Source organism: Pinus tabuliformis, chromosome 5_1 (genome assembly GCF_031772625.1).
Source record: "Pinus tabuliformis cultivar Carrire ecotype Pingquan chromosome 5_1, CPIR1, whole genome shotgun sequence".
NCBI lineage: Eukaryota > Viridiplantae > Streptophyta > Pinopsida > Pinales > Pinaceae > Pinus > Pinus tabuliformis.
Genome location: NC_142305.1, coordinates 167,569,129 through 167,576,471, shown reverse-complemented (window position 1 = coordinate 167,576,471; position 7,343 = coordinate 167,569,129).

Below are 7,343 nucleotides of genomic sequence, written 5' to 3'. Positions count from 1 at the left end.
CATTTAAAGAAGTTATAAAAGGAAAAGTTTGGAAGGATGCTATGGGTGAAGAATATGAATCAATTATGAAAAATCATGTATGGGATGTTGTACCTAGGCCGAAGGGAAATCTGTTGTGACTTCAAAATGGCTATTCAAAATCAAACATGGAATTGATGGCAACGTTGAGAAATATAAAGCAAGGTTCATAGCTCGAGGCTTCTCTCAGAAAGAGGGAGAAGATTATGATGACATATTTGCTCCCGTATCTCGACATACAACCATTCGTATTATAGTTTTCCTTGCTGTGAGTTGGGGATGGTCTCTTCATCAAATGGATGTAAAGACCACATTCCTTCATGGCATGTTACAGGAAGAGGTATATGTTGAACAACCACATGGATTCGAAGTCGAAGATCGAATAACCTCATGTTTATAGGTTGAAGAAGGCATTGTATGGTTTGAAGCAAGCTCCCGCTTGGTATGCATGCATTGACAATTACTTAGTGAAGTTGGGATTCATAAGAAGCAATGTTGATCCCAACCTCTACTTCAAGATAGTTCAAGGAATGCCATTGATTTTTGTTTTATATGCTGACGATCTATTCTTGATAAGTAGTGAGCCTCTAACGATCGAGTGTAAGAGGAAGCTGGCCTCTGAATTTGAGATGAAAGACCTTGGTCTCATGCACTACTTTTTATGCCTTAAGGTGTGGCAAAGGCCTAGTGAGATTTTCCTTTCATAAGGAAAATATTTTGTAAAGTTGCTGGAAAGTTTTGGAATGCATGAATGAAAATCCATGGTTACACCGATGGAAATGAACTTCAAGAAGCTATGTGGAGATGTTTTAGGACCGACCTTAGAAAATACATCCTAGTATAGACCACTGATTGGGGCTCTGCTGTTCATTTTGAACAACCATCCAGATGTATACTATGCAGTAAACACATTGAGTCAATTCATGACCGAGCCCCTCCACGTACATTGGATAATTGTCAGACACATATTAAGATATTTGCAGGGCTTGATCACACTTGGCCTCAGAGATTTTGTCGGAAATGTTCAACTCCATGGATACACTAATGCTGATTGGGCCAGAAACGTTATCGACATAAAGAGTACATCTGGATGTTGCTTTAACCTTAGATCTGCCATCACATCCTAGATGAGCAGGAAAAAAAAGTCTCTAGCATTGAGCACAACCAAAGCATAATACATTGCTGCTAGCATGGCTAGCTGCGACGCAGTCTTGTTGAGAAAGCACTTTGGAGAGCTACTAGAGCAGGTCCTAGATACTACAGTGATATACTCTGACAACAAGAGTGGGATCCGTTTGGAAGAAAATCCCATGTTTCATGACAAGTCCAAGCATATTAAAATTCAATATCACTTCATCGGAGACATGGTTCATAGAGGAGCTATCAAGCTCCATCACATATTGACAGATGAACGGATTGCTGATATTCTCACCAAGGCATCACCAAAAGGAAAGTTATTGGTCTTCAGAGATCAGCTTGGACTGATAGATGTGGCCCCTCCAGATAAGGGGTAGCGCCGATCGAGAACAGTAAGCCAACTCTTCCCCCCTGTTTGAGCTCCCAAGGTGAGGAATTGAGGGAAAATGGCTCTCGGGATTGAGGGAACTTTGGACAATAGGGCACTCGCCTATTTGTTACCCATAGTGTTGACGGCTTTACTCCCTTGTTTGGTCTTTGCATAGTATACCCCAGTTGGCATCATACCCACAAGCAGGGCTTGTTGGGAATATTACTACTTCTTTGGCCAACGAGTTGAGGGTGTGCTTGGGGTGTACAAACCAAGGCGATTATGATGCAAGTGTTCTACATTATGACTAATAAGAATCATTGCTGGGAAGATTGATAGGCAATAGGATTCCGAGTTGATGGTAAATCTCCCCGATGAAATGCCAGGTCGAGGGTAAAGCGATGAGATTATAGGGTTTAGGGTTTACTTCCCTGTATGATGAGTTATCATATAGCTAGATAAGAGTGGAAGCTACTGATTCCCAATTCTTATTCTAGATCAAATAAAGTTTCAACAGATAGAGTTGAGCAAAGACAATCAAAGCATTACAACAACTTGACAGGTTGACCAACTCACAGATATTGACAGGTGGAATTCTTCCTAATTGAGTGGGAGTGTTAATTTTTTCAACTAGGGTCAAATTCCACATTGGATAACTCATTTTACCAAGATGATGCTTGTATCAAATTCCTCTTTTCGAGAGGACCAAAATCGACCTAAAGATCACCTAATTTGGTTAAGCGAAAGTTAAGTTTTGAATTATTTTTTTCATACATACATTATGGAATGGGTCAGCTCTAACCACAGGGGTAACTGCTTGGGTCAATATTAACCCCAAATTAACCCTCTGGAAAGCCTATAAAAGGAAGCGACCTCAAGTTCATTTCAACATATCATCTTTCTATTCTTCTATTTTTTCTTGGCACAAGGTCCAAAATCACAGGCAAAAGGTTCGCTTTGAGTTTGGGTTTTCTGGATCTCGGTTGTTGGCACAGAACAAGACATTTTCATCCCTGGTCGCAGGCACAGAGTAAGTAAGGGAGTGAATCTGGCTCTCTGTTCATTCAGAGCTAGTTTATTGAGAGTGACTCTGGGTTTAGAGGCAGATCAGAAGGTTCAGGTCCCCGGTCACTCGCACAGAGTAGTCCTGGGAGCGACCAGGACATTAGGGATGCTCACACAACAACAGTAAGGGAGAAACTCTAGGTTTTAGTTGTATTATGCCATAGTCGCACACATAAAGGCTTCCTAAAAGCGACTCTGCAGCCATAGTTGCTTGCATACAATATCCGAGAGAGCGACCCGGGAGTTTCGGTTGCACGCAGACAATGTTGATGAGGGCGACTTGAGTTCAGATCTAGGGTTTGACATCTTGGCTTTAGTTGACTTCAGTGATCTGGTAGATATGGATTTCTATATGCTGTTACACAGATATGTAGATCTGATTTGTTATTATTCGTTGCAATTATATGTATTGGGCTCATTGTACTCTCTGCTGAAATCTTTTTATGACGATCTACTAAAGAAGAAGATTTGAAAGGGTTTCTCCCTTGTGGGGTTTTTCCCTGGTCTTGGACCAATCTGCTGCCTCTTACGGTTGTGCTATTGTCTTCTTTGTCACTGCATATATTGTTCTTTCTTCAGTTACATTTATGATTGATTATATTGCTAATAATTGGATGCATTATTAATGAAAAGATAAATTGGGATAAAGTAACTGAGATAGTAATAGAACAATCATAAATTTATCACCCTCCTTACCATGGTGACTGGGAGGCTGCGCCCTCTCAAACATAGTCCTTACGCACACCAAAAACCCTATGCAACACACTACACCAAAAAGACTCTCCCCAAACCTTCCATATGTTCTCCTAAAAAAACCCCTATCCCTAGAGGGGATATTTTAATATTTTCCTAAAATTATCTCTAACTAACTTTCCCTCCGTTCACTTTTCATTACACAGGAATTTCACTTGTATTACATTTATGTTTTATTTGTTTCACATGTACATTGCACTGTGATTTTACATTTTCCTTTCACATTTACATTTATATTTTACATTTCATTTTATAATTAACCCAAGTTCATACTTGGGATCCAACACACCGCAATGACTCAGATTGCCCTGTCTAGGTGGTTAACAACTATACAACAACAACACAATGATTTGGTCATCCAGTGAGCCTCCCACTGACCACTCAAGCTTATACAACACAATCCAGTGGCCTCAAAATACAAATGCCCAAGGATTAACACCCAAGGTCATAGAGTACAGGCTCAACAATTAGATTCAATGTTTCCTAATCTTCTTTGTCATGCTCCGTAGCTCTACACCATCCAAAATCAATCTTGAATGCCTTCTATCATTTAGGAGAATGAAAGTGTCCACGCACCAAAAATAGAAAGAGAGAAATCTAATCTCCACACACACTCAATGATCAATCCTAAGAATATATATAAAAAACATAGAGTGCGAGCCAACAAAAGGAAAATATGAAAGCCTAAGAGAACCAAGACCCATCTCAGGACCAACCACCATGAGTTGAACAATGAATTGCTATTCAGATGAAGTCCAACCATTTACATTTATCTTTTGGTATACCTATATATAGATAACTTCCTCTATGTTCCTTCGTGTATCTCGGTGAGCATAGGCTTGGCTCTTCGATGCAATTTTAGAGGGCTTAGCTTGGCTCATTCTTTGTTTTATGAAGGGTCGTTCTGGTTGTCTCCATGATCTACGAGGGGAGAAGGGCGAATGGGCATCACCCTCTACTACCGCTTGAATCTAATCTTCATAAATGATTGTAAGCAAAATGTCATTCTTCCCAATTGCATCACAAAAATATATCAAGCAATGGCTTTTCCTAATTGCAAGTGGCTTCTGACATTAAATTCGGCTAGGCATGGCTTTTCAAAACATGCAAATAGGTAAGCAACTTCCCTTAGACTAAGGAGTCGTAAGTCCGCCATTCCTTCAATTAGTTTAATTAATTGTAAATAATAATAACAAATATTTAACCAGTGTATCAACCAATTATGGTTCTCCACGTTGATATTGCACACATTTAACATTACAAAAATCATGAGTAAAACGAGAGATATTACACATGCTATAATGAGAGGACAATAAAATAAAGTTAAAAAAACATGTAACAACTATATAAACCATAATGTCTATATCAACTCCTTAATAAATTCATCTTTATTGTATTTGTTTTCATATCCACAAAGAAAAGAACAACGCATAATCTTCACCTTATCATTAAATTTTCCCACATAAAATTTCCTTTATTCATCATATGAAAAGTGTGATAATTATTTTAGTTTCTTTTATTTCATTCTCAACTATTTCAAATTTTTAAGAACTTATTTCCACAAAGAAAAGAACAATGCATAATCTTCACCTTATCATTAAGTTTCCCCACATAAAATTTCCTTTATTCATCCTGCGAAAAGTGTGATAATTATTTTAGTTTCTTCTATCTCATTCTCAACTATTTCAAATTTTTAAGAACTTATAAAATAAAGAAAGAAGGGAGAAAAACAATTTTTTAAGACAAAGGCATAAGATGCCCATGTGCACATCCCATTTATTCTTCCAAAAAGAATATCAATTCATACTTATAACCATGGTACAAGCTTAAAATAAAAAATAAAAAACTACACACTTACCCTTTACAAACTTTTGCCTTGGAGTTTTGGCATAAAGTATCCAGTGCACATGATCTTACAAGCAATTCCAACGAAGTGATAAAAAACTCATGAGGGGCTAGAATTCAAGGATGATGTAGTGATTGTACCATAAACTAATAAGCCACGTGGCATACCAACTTATTTCCTTTATCTTACTCCCATGAAAACCCATGCTTTCTTTGAGTGTCGGTGGGGGGTCGTTGTGCAATAGGTTACACCCTTTTTATTTTATATATATATGTAGAAATTATACCATAATAAAAGGATAAAATTCACCATGAACCCACAATCGCTTTTATGCATCATATCTTATTAATCAAATACAACTCAATTACTTTTAAGACACATTTGGGAAGATTTGTAAACCTACTCCATTGCTAAATGATGTACACAGATACTAATAAAATAATTGTTGTCTTGATAATGTTTTCAGACAATATAAGTTTACAATTTGCCTTCATATTATATTTGCTTCAATTTTGTGGGTACTTATTATTCAAATCATTGAAAATTGGCTTGATAGGATCCAGAGACCTAATTATTCCCTATGCCCTTATATTTAAAAAAAATAAAAATAAAGTCGTTATATGCAAAAATTTTGATGGGCCCACACATCAAATCGAAAGCGACTCGCAACCCTGCGCTGTAGTTTTAAATGCTACGTCCGTCTGTAAAGTAAATGTCGGAGGTCATTGCTCCACAACCAGGGGGACATGGGTTTTCTACAAAGGAAGGAAAACACGAGTTTCAGTTTTCTATGTTTTCTTATTAAAGCAACAATGGTAAAACTCAATATTAAGCTTAAATTTGTTAATTTATTTGTAGCCTAGAGTTGTTCAACATTACAAGATATATACATTTATTAAGCGCAAAGAATGATTATAATGATGTATCTTAATTTTTGTTTTCAACCAATTTATTAAATATAAGACATTTTATCCTTTATCCATAGACAATTTTAGTTTTAATCCATTTCCTTTTAAAAATTAATATTATTGTTTATGTTTTTACTGGTTAATATTGATTTTGAAACTTCGCCAACATAGATGAAAGTGACAAAGTAATTCTGGTATTGCAGTTATTTTAATAAATTTTAATAATAAATATTATCTTACTTTTTAATATAAATTAGTGTAATTTATTAAAACTCTTTTAATATAAATTAGTGTAATTTATTAAATTGGAGTTTTAGTTTATTTTATTATTTATGTGTATATTCAAAGAAAATAAAGAGTATATAATTAACATATAAACTGTATATAATTAGCAAAGGATTTTCAGATAATTTTGGCTTTTTATAAAGTGATAAATAATTAAGTTTTAATCTTTATATAATTTTCTTGAGAAAAGTTTAAGTTGGTATACCTTCTCTTTAAAACAATAGAGTTTTGTTTCTTTCCATGCACTAACAATGTTGTAAGCCCCTTGTATTTGTTAAAAAAATAATGTTTTGGTTTCCAATGTTAAGAGATGTAATTATGGTAATTATATTGAGAGTGTATTTTATAGTTAACTTATGGAGGAGGTATTATGAATGAGTATATATTTATAATTTTTATGGTGTAAAAGTAGATAATACACTTTAATGTATTATGAATGGGTGAATATTACACTTATTTACGTCAAAATTTCATATTTAAAAAATTAATATATTTTAATTATAATTAATTTAGATTTATTTTTTTCTCTAAAATTATAAGAATCATATTTTTGAGTATGTATTTTTTTTTTTATAAATTTTTAAATTAAAAAAATGTTTGGAACTTAAGAAGTTTGATCTTTTTTAATGTTTGATTGATTCAAAGTTAAGACATATTTAGATTGAATAAAACCAACCTATATCTATTTTAATATTTGATCTACTAAGTGTATAGAGGTATCATATTTTTTTCACTTTAAAAGAAGTTTGCATCTCAAGAGATAGATTTGATTCTTCTCAACCATTGGTAGATTTAGAGTTAACATAGATCTAGATTGGTTTAATTATTAGCCTTTAAACGTGTCACATTAAAGAATAATACCATGGGAAAAATTATGAATTAAAAATACCATGGAAAAAAAACCATGAATTTTATGTTTTTTATTTTTATTTTTTAATTTTAATATTTTTTAATAGTGATT